This window comes from Pipra filicauda, unplaced genomic scaffold, assembly GCF_003945595.2.
Source record: "Pipra filicauda isolate LSUMZ 115617 unplaced genomic scaffold, ASM394559v2 scaffold88_size2543281_pilon, whole genome shotgun sequence".
NCBI classification, from domain to species: Eukaryota; Metazoa; Chordata; class Aves; order Passeriformes; family Pipridae; genus Pipra; species Pipra filicauda.
This window is the reverse complement of record NW_024105075.1, coordinates 825,599-844,516: the sequence shown is the minus strand read 5'-3', so window position 1 is coordinate 844,516 and position 18,918 is coordinate 825,599. Positions and strand designations below refer to the sequence as shown.

General features: G+C 39.4%; 1 long non-coding RNA gene across 1 annotated transcript; it reads right to left on the bottom strand.

Annotated features, from left to right (window-relative positions):
• Window positions 1-1,601: 1,601 nt before the first annotated feature.
• Window positions 1,602-16,768, bottom strand: LOC113996976. The gene is made up of 3 exons (XR_005567114.1): window positions 16,700-16,768; window positions 3,071-3,162; window positions 1,602-1,737 (listed from the first exon to the last, which is right to left on the bottom strand). It is a non-coding gene; the product is annotated as an uncharacterized LOC113996976 (long non-coding RNA).
• Between the last annotated feature and the right edge of the window lie 2,150 nt (window positions 16,769-18,918).

Genomic DNA, 18,918 nt, shown 5'->3' with positions numbered 1-18,918 from the left:
AAAGGCAAATAAATGGTTTTAATTCTTAACTGGTAACAGGGTTGAGAAATGCCACCTGCCCAGTAACTCTTGGAGTCACTGACCGTGGAGAAATGAACAGTAAGAAAAAGAAGCCTCAAGACAGGGCATCAGACCTGAATTAAATGAGAAGGTAGCAGCTAGACTGGAGAGACTGGGGAAGGCACAGCAGCAAGAATAATATTGAGAATGTGGTTGGTTGCTGCTCCTGCTCCTGGGTGATGGACATCTCCAAAATCCATGTAAGTTTTAAAAGATGGAAAATTTTACTTACACCTCAGTAAAGCAGCTTCTCCCAGGGAATCAAACATTTAGCTCCTTGTCAGATCCTTTGAGCCATACATTAGCAATGAAAAAGTGATATTGCCACTATCGTCCCTGATGATTCAGCAAGGAGCAAAACATGATAGCCTTTCTAACAAGGCTGTTATTCAGATATATCACTCAGCTTGCACACTCCAACTGCTCACTGGTTCAGAGTGTTAATGCTCTGCATATTGTGCTTAATAGAATTTTAAATTATTTTGATTAAAGTGTCAAGGGATGAGGATTTAAGATTGATCAAAACTACTTGCTTGTGCTGTGGCAGTTGTTAACCAGCCACTTTCCAGAACAGGCTTAAGTGATGTAACATTCAGACATGAGAAATACAAGGAAATACTTCTCCTAAGTTCATACTGGGGGACTGAGAGGGAAAGGCACATACTAAGAGAACATATATTTCATAAACAGTGAATGACTTGGGGTCCCAGTCCTTCTTTTAAGGAAGTTGATGGGACCTTTACCATTGCCTTCTGTTCAATGGCAATTCAACCATGGTTGCGCAATAATGAAAATCCAGTGCAGAAAGTCTTCACTATTTTGAGCAGACATTGTAAGTATTAAAATATGATTAGATAATGGAGGAAATAAACAATGGAGGTTTGTCTAACTATGAAGTCAAGTATCTGGAAGTAGAGTCAGTCAGAAGTAAGCTCTTGCTTTGAAACTCACCTAGTTGGTAGGGACAGGGCTCTTAAGTGATGGTTGTTTAATTATGGCGACAAAGAAAGAGTAAGATGTTCCCATCATATATAGCTTTCAGCTAAAAAGAAGTGTTTTGACATGTGTAACTTTTAATATGCAAATAAATCCACTGAAGTTAATGTAAGGAGAACATTCTCGATTCTTGCATGTCTATGTGTGCCTCAGTCATCCTCTGAGCGGAATCTTAGAGTACATGGTGCCAAAATCATTGTCTTAGATAGCTAGTTTGTTAATATTTTGACATGAATCAGAGTACAGTGGCCTGGACTGCCCTAGTAATGCCATGAAACATAATCTATTCCAGTCCTCTTCAAGGTGATGCAGTGTTCTTCTCTACTTTGCTTCTAAAATAAAGAATAACACTTCATACAGCTCTTGCTATGGCATTTAATTAAAAGATAATTGCTTACAATCTCAATGGAATTTGCATCCAGATCTGTAAATGACCATATGGCACTTTATGATAGAATATCCTGGGCCAGACTGGTTGGTATGATCTAACTGCCCATGTTCCTTTAACAATGCAAAGCAGTCATAAACTCACCTTAAGTGTCTGCTTACGTCAGGTTTACAGCCACTCTGAGTGACTGCACTGCTGAAGCCACCTCTTGCACTACATAGCAGGTTGTTTAAAATGCATTGTTGAAATGACAAGCTTGGTGGGAAATAGCGTTGTCTTCCACTTGGTGTAACCTAAAGAGTAACAATAATTGAAGCTGCTACTACTAGAATTATTGCGATAGAAGCAAATGTTTTGATTGTTGACCTGTTCAGTAATTAAGCGCCAACTACAATAACAGTCAAAAACCATTTACCTGAAATGGCTTAGTGGTGGAGTTGGTGGTGCTAGGTTGAAGGTTGGACTTGACCTTAAAGGTCTTTTCCAACCTAAATAATTCCATGACTCTATGATTCTGTGAAAATCGGACTATTTATTGTCCACTAAGTAAATCTTAGATTAAAATCAGGAGAATAGGTGATGCTGTGAAAATTTTTGAATAGATTAAACTAAAGAATATAGAAGATCCAGAAGCTGAAAATGAAAATGTATGATAGAAGTCCATCTTAATGGTTCTTGATTTGTGTGAGTTGACAAAGTTACATCTGTGGTCTGTTGTACAACATGAAGAGAGCAGGAAAAGAGCATTTTAAGTACACTTGTGTTTTTCTATAGTCACTTTCAAAATAGTTCCTCAAAGTATACTTTCAGAGAAACAACAAATATGAATATTTCATATCAATCCACAAAAAAATGTACCTATCTATTGTTGCATAATACAAAATCTCTGCTTATGCACACTCCTCTAGCCATTGAACAGTCTGGTGGTCTGAAGGCATTTGGTGTATTAATTTCATTCTCTTTGCAGTGGGGACATCCAGAACTGCAGCCATTTAGCAAACAACTGAATATACAGAAGCATTAAAACATATTAAATACTCATGTATGTGTTTAACTGCAAGTATATGACTAATCTTTTTGAATCCAGAGGCAGCAAGGCATACATCTTTAGCAGATACTTAAGAATTTTGTTAAATGGAGATCATACAGCATTAGTTCCTTTACTGGAGTATTATATGGTGTAATTGTCACAGGGATTATGATGCAGAAAGCAGGAGAGCAGTGCTGCAGACACACTGCCTGCCTTGTGCCCTCTCGCTGCATTCACCATGTAGCAGTGTGTCCTCCATGAACTGTTTGGACCACCTATAGGCACCTGTAGGATAGACTTTAGATGAAATATATGATGACACCCGTGAGTTGTCAAAGTTGACCTTACACTGGGAATGAGAAAATCTTGACTAAATGGAAATTAGGGAGAAAAAAAGAGGAATTTAGAACTGGGGGGACACTGCAGGTAGAAGCAGCACTGAAGTTTTTGTGCTGTATTTCACGGTATGGAGCAACTTCCATCCCTGTACGCAAGTCAGAGTGCAGCCTGCACCAGGTCAGGGCTAAGTTGGCACTGTTGCTACTGCCAGATCAATACATACCTGGTGGCTGCTGCTATTGAATGGACTCAAATACCTTGTAAAACAGGGCAGATACCGGATTGAATCAATGAAGGTGTTGCCCGCCGTTCATGGACCTTGGATCCTGGTATAACCAGGGAGCTAATGCTGCAAAGGTAGAGCGAAGTTAGTTTTCTAGAGAAAAGTTACATCATAATTTACAAAGTAACCTTTACATGGTGAGGAAAAGGATTTTTCACAGTGACAAAAGGCAAGAACCTGGATCTCATTCTGAAACTTTCCATTTTTTATACCTCTGTCTGCATTTAAATTAAATAGAGGGACACATCTGCAGCCAAAAAAATTAGGTAAAAGCTACCCATATAAAGACAGAGATTTCATTGAAATCTAATCCATATATTACCTCAAAGGAACAGTTGTCCAGAGTTAATTTCCAGGTTAATAGGCTGTTACTGCCATTTTCAAATAAAGCAATTAAAAGTAATATTCTTGTACTGATAAGGATGATCATACTGCATTGAATTGTCAGCTTATTTTGTTCAGTGTTCTCTGTCAAAGAGCATCTAGTACAAATTACTTTAGGCCAGGGTGGAAGAAGTCTGCCTAGAAAAAGAAAAAAAAGACTTCTCTGAAGCAAAAGGTAGATTTTTTGAATTAAATTTTGAAGTAATGAACTCTACTTCTTAACTTGTGAGGTGTGTGAAAAGTGTTTCTATCTAAACGTACTTTTAACAGTTTTTCTGAACTGAAAAGTAGAGGTGAAATGAGGTGTTAATCATACATAGACATGTTTTCCTGTACACGTTGAATGCTCTCCATGGTGCAAGTGTAATATATTAAGCTTTTTGTGGAAAGTCACAGAATATTCCCAGTTCTTTACTGCAAGAAGATCTGTACTATATGCGCAAAAATCTGATTGAGGAGAAACAATGTAATTTGTCACGGGGAATTATCATAACATGTGAGCTAGAAAACTTGATTTTCCTTTTGTAAAATAGCATGACTGTAACATATGTTCTGCTCCAATTAGACACTGTCTTTTTTGGGTTATCATCATGTCAGCCTGCACTTGTGAAAGCAACTTTGATGAATCTGAGGCAAATTTAAAAGCAAAGGAGATATTAGCCTTAGAATTTAGCAGGTGACATTAATTTGGCAGAGAGGATATTTTTTGTCTGTTTGAAGAAGAGAAAGCACTAAGCAAATCCCTCATTCATGCTACTTTGATGGATAAATGCCTATGCATTTTACAACAGCAAAACAACTGTACTCAACTACTTTGAGGGACTTACTAGACTAGAGCAATGCAAAGTTTCTTACTTGACATTGTTTTTGTCTGATGAAATCTCCAAACTAGCTATTTTTCTAGGGTGACTGATCTAGCAGAAGAGCTTGTAATTGTCAGTGTCCTGGAAGAGTTTTACTGAACAGTGTGAGTTGATTTCACCCGCATTCGGTCATCAGTCATTGGCCATGCAGGGAATCCTGACCTGGGAATGTACCTCATAATGATGAGATCCTGATGTTTCTGTGTCTTTATGGATCTACAACACAGATTTGCAGTACAGCAAGAGGGAGTCAGTTCCTGACATTCCTGTTCACAGGCCTCCAGACAGTCTTTGGATTTATGGGACTCATTGCTTCAACATCCCCTATGTCAGTAAACCTTTTCATCCCTGAGAAAACACCTGCAGCTTATGTTTAATCCTTAAGACCTGTGAAAGTTTTGACATGTGCCTAAGTAATGCTTTACTTTGAAAGGCATAAAAAATGATCTTGCAGTACAGCCTTCCCAGTCACTGGCATGTATTCACCAAGTGAGGCAACATAAATAAAAAAGTGGCAAATGTCTCTGTTGATTTCAGTCATTCTAGAATATGAAATTCTTGATAAAATTAATCCTCTGGGATCTGATTCAAAGGCTCAGATGCAAAATGCACCTGTCTTTAGAGAGTTCAGGGTCCAGGCCATGCCAAGCAAACTTAATTGTAAAGCCAGACAATGCACTACTGATTTAAAGCACATGCTTCCTTGCTCAGTGGTACCGGGGAGGGACATAAGGGAGTGGACTCCCCAGTTCCAGCGAAGTTGCTTTCGAAGTGCACAGGGTACTTTGGGGTTGTGCTCTACACAAGTAGTGGCATTCCTTCATCCCCAAAGGCCAGCTCAAGACCTGTGTTCTTCTCAGCTCTCACATCAAACTTGTTTTGACGGTGTAAATTGTAGGTTTGTCTTCAGACAGGTTTTTGCCGGAGAGATGTGATGGTGCTGAGAAGGATGTAAACTGTCCTCTACTCCACACAAAGCCTCAAGAGCACATGAGAAGCACAAAGTAGTACTTCTTGCTGTCAGCAAGCGACACTTTGCCTTTCAGACTGAAGTTTTTAATTAAAATGGGCATTTCTGGCCTGAATATTGGCAGCCACAGGACCGCTGAAATGTGACATCATTTATGACTCCAGCATTAAGGAGTTCACTGTCCATGATCGTAAAACAGATTCCAGTCTTGATTTGATATTGATTTAACAGTCAGCATAAGTTTGCCCTTTAATATGTCAGACCAAAGCATTAAGAGTATTCTTCTTCTGGGTTTCTCCATGGATATTACCTCCACTTCTTCCAAGCAGTGATGTCTGGCATCAGACCTCTGTCCTGCACCACCACTTCTCTGGAGCAGCACCTTCTGCTGTCCTGCACTGCCTCGTACAGTGTAACCTCCTCACTAGTCTTTTGCACCTAACACAGACTAACGCCATTTCTGCTAGAAATCTTCTGTTACAGTAATTGCCAAAAATTGGCAAATCCAAGCTGTATTTCTTTCTGCAGATGCTGCTAATTTCTAGTGCTGTGCTCAACCCTTCCTCTCCAACTATCCCTGTTCTAATGGCTTTAGTCTACTCTTGCAAGTCTCATTTATTTTCTTGCTTCTTTTTGACACGGGTGATACAACACATTACCTCTGATTTGTCTGCCTCCTCTCCCCATGTTTCTGATATTCATTAAGATGTTCACTTTTCCAGCTCTGTTTTGCCCCTCAGTGAGCTACACTCAGAGACTCACATCAATGTCTCTTTTAATGGAAGTTTCTTATTCCCATACCTGAATTTAATCTCTCATATACTTCTTCCTGGATTTAACTGTAATTCTCCTACCGTCTTTTGTTTCTTTGTTTAAAAAAGAGAAAAAACCCATGCAATATCTTTTGGGTTCTGAGAGATCAGGAGGGACCTGGTCTTTTCAGAAAAACAGTCAATCCCGTCAGAACTCCAGAATTACACTTTAGACAGCTCTCCTGACATCAAGTGAGGTCAGTCTTGATAACTTACTGCCATTGTGAGCTAAAATGTCCTGATAGCAGTATATAAAATTTTTCTCTCAATACCACCTCCAAGCCTAAATCCTTACTTAGCATTAGAGACAACACTGTGATTTAACACAGAGCTTGAGTATCTCCTCTCTATACTTTTCTCTGAGAGGCTGTTTTGGTAGAGCTGAGGAGGAAAGAATCATTTCTTTTAATTGTAAGTATGTGACAGTTGGGAAAATTTGTATTCATACTGTATTGTGCAGCTGTTGGGATGGGGAGACTCCTGGGATATGTGATACACTTTGAATGTTTTTTAATTTTAGTTTTTCATTAAATATTGGGGCTGCTGAAAATACAAGATAATAATATGGTACACCTATAATATAAATGGAAGTAAACAGATGCACTAGCAATATGCTTATCTACTTAAACATATCTTGCCCTTGTATATGTACATCCTTGCTACCATTTCCTTTTTTTTGCCACAGGGAACTAGGATTAATTTGATCAGACATTTTAAATCCAGGCTTGGTCAATAATGCTGGCTTTCTGAACACAAGAAGTAGTTGTCTCTCTGTCACCATGCAGAAGCTTATGGATGAGAAATGTGTAAACTCCACTTTGGTCCTCTGCTTATTCTCCTTATGAAGCCAAAGGTGGGAGCAACTGTTTTGTGATATTTTCCTGCCGTATGTGTAACATATCTTGGAAGTGAAGTTGACTTCAAATAAAAGCTTTGTGAAAATTGGTTGCTTTTTACTGGTCATGGTGGAAAACATGGAAGTGGTAAAGAAACAGTACAATCAGAGACAGACAAGAATTGTTTGTTTGCAAAATTATTTCTACATTAATTCCCCCTGCTGTTAATACTACAGAAAAATCCCTGCTGGGAGTTGCAGTACAGGGGTTTCAACTACAGCAGTCAAGAAAGGCAAATTTCACTCACAATTTTCCACCCAGACAAGGTTTAAATATAGTTAGATGAATCAGGCTTCTGTTTTTAGATCTTGGTGCCCTGAAGTAATACCTAACCCCCACTCCCTGCAAGCAAACAGGGCATTATTTGATTCTTCCACATCAACTACATATTCTCCAATGGGTGAATAAGTTTAATTTTGTCCTGTGATTACCCAAAGTAATCTACCCAAAAGCACCGACATTTCCATCATCTTAGATGATGACAGCCCATGATTTACATGCAGCAATGTGGTTCTGAGGGATCTTGCAACCAGCTGAAAATAAAGGTTTAATGATTGAATTATATATTCTCTCTCTGTGATAGAAAATAAGACAACTGACTTGGCTATCAGACAGATTACATAAGCCCAAGTTAAGTGGTAGAATAAAAATGAGTGATATTCCTTCTAGACTTAAATGCAGCACTAAGTAATATGCCCTTGAATTCAGCATAAAGCAATTTCCTCCTCTTTGGTAACAGCTAGGGGGCATTCCGAATGCAAATAGAGCCAGCTTTGCATTTTTAATATTTCTTATATACATAATTCACTGCTGCAGTTTAGAAACGTTATTGCTACCTCTTCTGTACATTTAAATTATTTTACACCTCTGAACTTTCATATTAACTTTAATGTCAGCTCTTAAAGTGTATTTAGTACAGGCGAGTTTGTGCTCATGGCTCTTGAAATTCACAGATTGAACAAATATGCATCCAGGCACAAATGTACTGTACAGTTTAACCTGTGTCATTTCACTGGGATGTGGGAGGTTTCATTGACTGCACACATAGTTATACCAGAGCCCTGAAAATCAGTAGGTAACAAATGGGAGCGAACCAAGAGCAATTGGTATTATATCAGATTTATGTGAGGTCCACTCTGCATATATGACTACGAGTATAATGAAGATTTTAGCTGGTCAATAGAAAACAATGCTTTTTTAAAGTAGCTTTCAAAAGAATAAAAATTATGGATGGAAGATGTCCACAATGGAAAGAATACATCCCCTCAATAATATGGAGTTAATGAATGCAGCCCTTAAAGCCAGGAAGCATGAGATGATTCTGAGCGAGATATACTTCATTGCATGTTTCAGAAGAGAGAAGTGGTTGTGCCAATCTTCTCTGGCCATGAATGCTTCTGAAATTTTTCACTGCAGAGGAATAGAGACAAAGATTTACAGCATCTTGCTTGACTCATTAAACTTCCTCAATTACAGGCTGACATTGTCAACTGCTTGAAACCACAGATCTCAGGGATGTGATGGTTTTGCTCAGGGTGATGGCTTTGCTCATCTCTGGTCCAAATGTTTTTGAGGGCATAGACCTGTCTGTCCCTTACTCGCTCCATGCTGGAAATGGTGCCAGAAACATCCTTTCTATTGGTCCTGCCTCTCCTGCAGCCCATCAGAGCAGGCAGGTGGGGATTCGGTTATGTTCCTTCTGTGGGAAGAAGCATCTTCCCTGTATGACAATCTGAGATGGAAAGTGAATGGAGTCATCACATCTCCTGATCCACCTCATCCCTACCAGACCAGTGTGCTCACACAGGAAAATATATGGCAACCTGTACCAAGTGTTTCCCTGGATGCCTCTCCTAAGGGTGGCAAAAATGAATCTGGACTGAGCCAACTACAGTGTTTTGAGTGCTGACAACTGTACAGTCAATATGACTGGTACTTTTAGATTACAAACTGCCTTCTAACTAAAAGAGACTATAAATGAAAAATATGGCCAAATTCTCCCTAGGTTTGATTCTACTAATTGTTTGTCAAAGCAGATGAAAATCAAGACTGCTGCCTCCTGCATTGCAATCGATAATATATGTCCTGCCTCTAATTCCCCATCAATTTATGCCAATGTAAGCCCGATGGGATGATGGAAAATCCACCCCCAGCGTGCACAGATTTTGAGTACTTTACACAAGCTGCTGTAGCTCTGCAAAGCCAATGCAGAGGCCATAATAGGGATGACAGTCACAGGGACACTGGCAAAAGTCTGGAAGTGTCATGTACCAAAGCTGGTGACTTCTGTTACTGAAAAGGAGGTTGCTTCTGGGCTAATTGTGCCCTGGCAGGCAGCAGCTTAGAGCCCAATCCTGTATATTTTCCACTGAATGGGTAGTGGGGTTAGTCTTCAGTTTAATTTCTCTCCTCTCATCTGAAATAGTTGCTACTTATGGAGTTATAGTAGGAAATAAAATGAGCTCAGGGTTTACACTGATGTTACTGGGCAGCCATGAGAGTCAATAAGACAGTGAGATCAGGGCTCTGCAAAGCTGGTCTAGCTGAGACCAGAACTTGGCATATGTATGAAAATGCGTTGCTTGTCATCAGTGCACAGTGCTCCCAGCAGTGCCCAGTGCAGTAAATGGGGAACCACAACTGGAGCAGTGCAAACAGCTCAGGGTGCAGTCAGGGATCCACTTGAGAAGCATCTAGGGCTGCCTGTGTTCCCATCCTTCTGCAGTGAATTACTGCCCTTGAAGTGGGGTGTTGTCACTGGGCCTGGAACTGCTCCAGGTGAATGAAATATGTTCATTTTGATCACCCCAAGGACCCCTGTCATTTAACTGTGCCTGCAGCTATTCACCCTATTTGATGCAATAGGTAGGGTAGCTAACTCAGTAATTGTAGCAGCTGTTCTGCAAACAAATACCTGACTTGAGCCTAATGTTTTGGTTTGCTGGACAAACCAAATGGAGAATTGAATTTGGATTGAATCAGAGGTTACTATTATTACTTTAAATGGTAAAATAAATACCCTCCTTCAACCTCTGCCCTTATAAAATAGATCTATTTAACAAAATACCCAACCTTAGATGCAAAAAGAACAACTTAACAAAATTGAAGTAGTTCATTTTGTGGCCCTTGTAAGAGAAAGCCTTGGGCTAGATTCATGCTGACTACCCAGAGGCTTAGTGGTTAGAACACTCCTCCAAAATGGGAAATCTGAATTCAGATCTGCTCCTCTCCCTGAAGGCAGTCATAGTTCCCTGTCCTCAAGGAAAGCCTTCACTACCTGCAGTGCTATAAGGCATGGAGATAAAAGGCTGTATGGCATTTTGAGTGGGCTGGGGTGGGGAACATGACTGGTGTCTTTAGTTGATGCTACTCTCTTTGAATAAATTGTTGAAAACAATCCATGTCTGTCACCTTTACGTGAATATGTTACCCGTCAACCCAGAGAGCTGTGTGCTAATATATTTGGAGGGACATCTTTCAGTATATGCACTGTATAAGAATAAAATTACTCAGCTGAAGATTCATGTGAAAACCTGGGCAAATCACTCAACTTCTTTGTTAGAATTGGTTAAAATAACTTCACTTGATTTTGCAGGAATTTTGAGGATAAGTTCCTAGTGTGGGCAATACTCAATGCAAATTTTGCTGTAAATAACAGTGCACTCTTATTATTTAGTAAGTTCTTTTGTAAAGGGGCTTGTAACATAGCACATATGTCTTATTGTACTAATAGCCACTGTGTTGAGTCACAGAAAAGCTTGTATTTGTGCAGCTGTTAAGTCCCCCTTTGTCCATGACTCCTCATTTCCCTCTGCTCTAGAAAAAGTAGGAATTCTTCAAAGAGTGACCTCCTCAGGCGTCACCTTTCCTCTTATTTATTTCTTGATTCTGCTGTCATTCATTACATTAAAGGTTAGGGAGAAATAACTTTTACCTTCTGTTCTAATTGATGAATGATGTGTTAACTAATCAGAAAGCTTTTCTATAGCCACCATTAAAGCAACAGATGTATGTGGCTTGGGAGAGATTTGTTGAACAGCTTCAACCTGTGCAGAGGATAAATGTGTGGTGACATCATTATACCTTGCCAAATAGAAATTATATCATTCTTTCTTTTTCATTACTGATGGTTGATTTATTCCTATGGTTTTCATTTTCATGAGATCCATTCATTGCCTCTAAAGTTAAAACCTTTAAAAATTGCAATACATGACTAAAGTAGTTATAATAATTTGCACATGATCTTCAACATGCTGTCTTCTGAAGTTTTCTCCTGGAAGTTACTTTTAATAGAACAGTACTATGATGTGCAGTATGGTAAGACAAAAAGAAATATTTGAAATTCACACTTGGGTTCATTTTTCAGCTTGCCACAAAAACAGCACATAAGGAGTCAGAGGACTCAGCACATAAGGAGTTAGGATGTGATTATAAAGCATCTCCACTGGTTGCTGGAGGATTTTATTTTTGCAGTGAACTTGAAACCTTAGAAGAGAGACAGTTGTTCTGCACAGCAGTTCTGTACCATAATAAACAAGAAAATGTTTCCCTCTCACCCATATCTCTCCAGTATATTTTGAGCTCTTCCCTTGTTTGATTGCATTTTTCATATAGTCACTGAGACGGATCAGAATTTCCCTGAAAATTTCAGTTATTACTGAAGGTTGCATTTTTTCCACTTTTATTGCAGCGTACAAATCAGAAGCTAAAAATAAAGTGTGCATCTGTTTGGATAATCTATATCCCCAGAACAGATTAAAATGACAGAATAAATCTTCTGTGTTCTTGGAAGAGCTTTGAATGCATTACAACAAGAGATGAAAACAAGGTGAGTTTTGCTTGGCTAGGACCTCAATGAGGGAATTAAGCTGATGCTGTGTCAGGGCAAAGTTGGCAAGATAAAATAGGGGTCACTAGCATGTACTACAGAAGTATAAACAGAAGATTAAGGGTGACATTTCTGCCAGAAGGCCTTTATGTACAGTGGGGAAAAAAGAGATCAAGGTTAGTTAGAAAAGAAAGTCAGGAAGACAAAACTCATATAGAAGATCTCATGGTGCGAGCAGGGTTTCTCTGTCCATGGCAACAACTTGGAAAGCAAGGGCTGATTAAGTGCTCATCTTTGTACCCTGGAGTAGGGGCAGGCAAGACATGGATAACATGTGCTAGCAAGTTCTCTGCTTCTTCAGATTCCAGGCAGGAGCTTTTAGGCTGAAACTTCCCTGTACGAGAAAACCTTAAAAAAAAAAAAAAAAAAAGAGACCCTGAACATGTGAGCTGATCCTCAGAAAAGCTGATGAGCTAATCCCAGCATGCAATCCATTTTGAAGGGATACACGGTCCAGGAACAAGCTAGTGGCTGCCTCTGCTAATGATGCCACCAGCATCACTGCTGCTCCTGCCAGGAGTAGTAACAGGAAAATAACAGTGCAGTACTCCTGTTCAGGAGATTCTTTGCTGAAATTTAATGTAAATAAGTGTCTGTGTATTGTTTTAGGAGTCAAATTTTAGCATTCCTCTTGCTGTCAGCAGCCTTTACAATGGTAAATTATCCTAAGTGCAAGAAAAGGAATGAAGATGCAATTTATTGTAAACATAGAAAGTTTAAGTGCTATCACTAAACTACAACTAAATCCACTTTGGAAAAAGCTGTGCTTAGCTTCACAAGAAGCAATGCATTTGCTTCAGGAACAGCAGTAAAAAAGTTAGTGGTGTTTTTACAAGAGAACTGGGAGCAGATGATCATTCAAGTCCCTTCTGGCCCTAAAATCTGTGAATCTAGGAAATGATGCCTCATTTTACAATCTAAGTCATTAAAAACACACTTTCATTATTGAAGTAATGACATTTCTTGGAAACGTGGCTACTATCTGCTAAGATGATATACCAGATGATCAGTGTTCTACTGAAATTCATGAAAAGAACAGTGTTTGTTACCAGCATTCTTCTTTTTTAATATTTCCACAAGCTCATTAGAGCTCTAAAATATAGAAAACCACTCAGTGTTATATTATAAGAAGTGACCAAAGTAGGTCTTTGTGTTACTCCTCTTCCCCATAAGAGCAAGGAAGGCATGAAGCACTCACAAAGGGAGAGGTATGTCTGAGGATCACAGTCACATATACACACCTGAATAACACGTGCAAAAGGAATTTGGTGGGTGGAGAAGGGGAAGAAAGGTGCTAAGCATTAGCTAGTACTTTTAAATCATCTTAGACGTATTTCAAATTACTTTTCAATGTTTTCTCAGTACTGGGATCATTCCCATCATACAACTTTCTGACTGGAGTTCACATCCTTACCTTCCACCCAATAAGGAGATCTTGGGGCACAGCTGGATTTCAAAAAAGGGTATTTCCTAACCTTATGGAATGCACTGGGCCAGACTACTCTCTTCTATTACATGCTTTTTTGTTTTGCTGGGTAAGACTGGAAGATGCTCTAAAAACTTCAGGAACAACTTACAAAGATACTGCTCAATTCCTATGGGCTATAAGTGTGTGCTTGCAACAGAAAACATAGGCAGGCAGTCTTTATTTTTATCTCTTTCAGTGCCTAATCTAAGGAAGATGGACCAATTTAACTTGAATTTCTCGATGGTGCTGTAAAACATGACCAATTAAACACATCTGATGAGCCTCCTGATGAGCTCCAGTGTTGGCACTGCAAACTAGCATTTACCTTCCTATGCATGAGGCTGTACTGGCAGAAAACTCTTCTTCACATTGGCACTTCTGGGTAAATAATAAGCTCAACCAGAGAGGATGAATAAAGGAAGAAAGCAATTTTTCATCCTGAATGAGTACAAGGTAGGACTGAAGTACATGAAACAATTTGCTTGACAAAGGGGTTCAGTAGAAACTTCTGGTTTTGATGAGCTGTCTCTCTAAAGAACTGGATATACTTTAACAGTATCATTTCTGATTTATCTGCTGTTACCAGATAAATTTTCTTCTAGGGGGAAGAGCAGAATTCTCTTTATTTAATGTACCATGTCTGGAATGTGGACTAGATTCAACTACATGTCGCTTATAATTATTTATGTAACTTATTAATCACTGGGCTGTCACTCAGCTGTTTATAAAACACAAAAGAACACTTGGAGCCTGAAAAATTACATTTTTCCTCCCCTACACCTCCCCAAAGGCCTCTTTGCACTTCTGAGGAGACCTCCATTTAAATTAAAATCTCTTGCCCAGTCTAAGTAGCAAGGAACTCTGTAATGATAATTTAAAGAACATGCTTGTACTTTGTGCTTGGCAATTGAAAGATTTGCTTTAAGGTGCTGTAAAACTTTCTTTTGAACTTTCTGGCCAATGTCCTTGGCTCTTCATTTAGATTTTTTTCCCCAAATAGGTCACAGGTAGGGTCCCCCTCCTACCTGCTCAGCAACCTGTTTTCCCCATACTCAACATTTGGAAAACCGTAGCATCTCTCTGATGGCTACCCATGTATCGTGCCTGCTTGAAAGTGGCCAGTGCATACAAAAGTTAAGATGCTTATAAATAGACATGCTCACATGTACTCACACCCTTGTTTCATACATCTCATTTCCCTCCTACCCCCCTCTGTGGAAAGTTTATCCGTGTGGCTTTGTGCAGCTCTCTCCTGAGCTCCTGTGCAGGATAACTCACAGCTTGTCTTTCAGGAGAAGGTACTATCCCAGTTCACAGAGACCAACATCCGGGCTTGTAAGTGGTGCACAGAAGAGCAATGATTCCATTCAGCTGAATTACATTTAAAATTTGATTATGAATGGCATCTTTGAGGCAGGCTATTCATCATTTGAATTCTATGTGGGTCCTAATGTCTTGAAGCTTCATAAAGGCAATTCATTAAACAGCTTTAGCCATTCCAGGATGTGACTCAGCGGGCTGGTAAAAAACAGTGGATGGCACCCCACTGCTGGCCAGGCATTCTTGCATTATTGTGTCGGGCTGCAGTATACTGGCAAGGTGCTTGTCCTTTCTGTGCCTCAGTTCAGCCAGTGGTGTAAAGGTTTTACCTGCCTTCTCAGTGATTTGGTGGGCTGATTAGCAACATGTTTTCAATTCTTGCATGAAAGGCTCTGCATTAATCCATGCCACAATTTGCTTTGTTTGCTTTTACCATTAAAATTGCTTGTTTCCCCCAAAGATCTGCCATCTGTCACTGTTCATCTTTTACATTTTTTTTCTCCACATTGTTTTTGTTCAGCAAACACCAATGCCTGACTAATCCTATTTCCCATTATCAGCCCTTGGAAGTGCACTGAGGTTGGGGAAGTTGCACAGTCTTGCCCCTGGCTGGATTCCCTGGGATCCGAGAGCTCACCCTGCAGCCTTGCTCTCACTGCAGCCACTAATAACATCTCGGGGTTTTTTCTTCAAAGGGGTTTCCAAGTCTTAAAAAAAAAAAAAAAAAAAAAAAAATGTTCTGTGTGCCCCACACTGCCATAATCTGCAGGATGTAACATAGAATTGTAGGAGGGAGAGGCAGAGAGATGAGACGTTGTGTGGGTGGATGTAGGCAGCTGAGGGGGACTGCTCTGTGCTCTCTGCTTGGGTAATGATATGGTATCCTTGGGTATCTTTGTCTGCACTTGACAAAGGAAAGGGGCAGGCCTTGGGTGACAGCTGGGATGTACAGCTGTGAGGCGCAAACCAGTGTCTGAGTAGCCAGTTGCAAATGATTTTTGTGTTTTCATAATCCTTGTGAATAATATCCTGTCAAAGTCTCATCAAAAATTATTAGTCCCTCCATAAACTGGTACTTCAATATGTAAACTTGCCTTGTAATTAATTCTATGAGCTATGCCCCTGGCACCATAGAGCTCTTATTTCATTTTAGGGGCATAATTGATTAGGCTTCCTGTAGCTGTGATGTAGACCAAGGATGTCGCCACCAAACAAGGAGTTATTTGTGACAGCTCATTTGTGAGGAGATATCTACTGTTTGCCAACATTAAGCATACACATAAGGCAAAGTAAAATATTTTGTATTGCTACTGCTGTGCACTGTTTGAAGTTAAAAAAGCGAATGGAAAACCAAAGAGATTATCTAATTATACAGCCAAATTAGTATGGTTAATTATGATATATTTGTAGAGTATCTTTTATTCTCCATTGTAAAGGTTTTTATTCTCCACTAAATTCCTTTGAAGATGTTTGCCTCAGTATAGCATCAGACAACATTCCTGTCTGGGCTACTAGATTTTGCATTGCTAAAATTTCCTTCTGTTTCAATTGTGTCAAATGCTTTTCTCTACTTCCCACAATTATTATGGCACAATGAAGTGTCTCTCTCTTAGATGTGCCTTTTAACAAATACAGAGTCCATCTTGATGCCAATGGTTTAGTAATAGGTTTTCCCTTCTTTTCTCTCCCTGTTCAATATTTGAGTGAATGTTACCTGAGAGAAATATGTTGGACACACAGGCTGTATTAGCTTAATTTATGACTAACATAAATGAGGCAGTATTTCCTGTGGGGTAAGGTCAAAAGGGCATTGTTTTCTATTAATTAAAAACAGGCCCATATAGGACAATGCACGAAAGTAATAAAGACATAATGCGTATTTGTGTGGCCATAAGGAAAAGGAGTAGGGTTATTCATAAACCACCAATCATAGCTGCAGTCTCTCCCTGACCCTGACAACTGAAGCAAAAAAAGAAAATATACTATTTTATTGTTTCCATACCTTGCTTATGTGAGCTAGGGAAGTGAGCTGAAGGTCTGAGAGAGACAAGTCCTTGGTTGCTGCAGCCTCTTAAAGCCTGTAAGCACAAAGTTGAAATTAAAAGTGTCTGATGCTTCCTGCCTCTCCAGGGGAAGCTATGTATGGCTGAATTCAATAGGAGCTCTACCTGAAATAAAAAGAAAGAAAAACCTCAAAACCTGGATGTTTTAAAAATGAAACTAAGAGAGTAACAGAGGGAGAGTCAGAAGAAATGAGAAATGCTACCCTCCAAAACTGCAACAGAATGATAAATTACTTTTGCCTTTCTGAAGCCAAGCTAGAAAACCTCTGCTCACCTCTATTATCTACTTCTGGTCTCTGAAGGTGCATTACCATATTAATTTATTGTGTTATACAATTTGAGCAACTAAATGAGTTTACCTTATGCCCTCTTAATAGCATTTTCCTTTAATGCTAACTTTAAGTGATACATTTGAGGGGATACTTGAAGCAGAATGCATCACGAAAATTTATTTAAACTCAATTTTGTTTACAAATTATGACTTAACCCTTCTTGATTAACCCAGTGCAGGAAAACCCCAACCCCTCTTTGGATGCAACATCCCTCGGCATTGGGAATACTGTCATCTTCCAACTATTGTGAGGTTTTACAGGGGCTTGGGAGGTGAAGAAGGACTGTTTGCGTAAAAAGACAACCATAGCATCACAAAGAAAATGAGATGCATGATGAATCAGGATGGTTACATCTGCAGCCCATCAGAGAGTATGGAGTGGTGCTGTGCCCCACATCACACCCAGCGTGTGCCAGGGTGCTCAAATGGCTGCATCATGAGTGGGCTCACCAGGCAGCAGCTGCTGAACACTGGGTTTGGGCCAAAGGCCAACCTGCAGTGCTAAACATCAGGAAGTCTTCCCTAAACATTGAGGTTGTGAGAAAGAGGATAAAAAGTGGGTTAGCTCAATTTTGACAACACAGGTACTATCAGAACAGGAATTTTATGTCCTGTGAATGTGGTACCAACAGGGATCCTCCATCCGTGCACTGGGTACAGTTTTTTTCTACATGCATATGTATTTCTATGTACATGTAAATGCATACAAAAAATACGCTGACAAGCAGCTTGTAAACAGGAGCAGGCACCTGATCTGTGGCCTCATTTCTTTGTTCATTCCTTCCCCATTACCCAAGGGACTGTGGAACTCATATCTCATGGAATTGCCCCAGGATTTATGAACTGACAAGCATACCAACTGTAAACATATCCCTGTGTCACACTCTTAAAAGTTTCAAGGAGTGAGAAGTCTGATTGGAGGCTCTTGATACAGCTGGTCCCCGGTTCTGTTTGTTCTCATTCCTGGTCAGGAAGATTTCTGTGCACATAACAAAATTCTTAAATATTCTAGTTTTAACAGAGGTGAATGTTTATTAAAATGACCATCGTGCAGCTCCCCTCTATTCATCGGGGCCTCATTCAGCAAAGCCTTTGAGTACATTCTTTAGCTGAAGCACATCTGTATTTTCCTGAAACACTGAGGATGGATGTAATTTCATTGGATAAGTTCCCATTTCAGTCATCCACGGGAGAAACAAAGGCAATACTATGCAATTTAGGTATCTAAATTTCAAACACAAATGTTTTCCAAACAGTCTGAAAATCAGTCCTTCAGTGTAATGATTACCAGCAAATTCTATCTGATAGCTAAAACTCATCTCATGGGCAGAAGAGAACTACAGGTCTGCTGCATTCAGTAGAACCGCTCTCACATGTGAAGTTGAGCACCTATGTAAAGTTTTCAGGCTTGAGGTATACATCTGAAATTATGCTTTTGTCCATGAATGATTGAAACTCCAATATTACAGACGGAATTATTACATTGTTTCAAAAACCCAATAATAGATACTGCAAATGTAATCGTTCTGATTCAGATTCTTAAAAGGTAACATTGAGATGAACTCAGCTCCTTTGTTTGGCTGTCTGGGTTGTTTATCACTCTTGGGGTTTTGGTTTGTTTTTTTTTTTTTATATTAGGAATCAAGTATTAACTATTTACTATGACTGATAGAAGTAACATTAACTTATTACCAACTGGAAATCAGTTCCTATTTGACCTTCTGACATGTACTAACCACCTTTCAACTTTAAAGGGAATTTCATCCCATCTTTGTGTCATTGACATAAATTAGTAAATAGAAAGTATCTTCATGTGACACTTTCCAT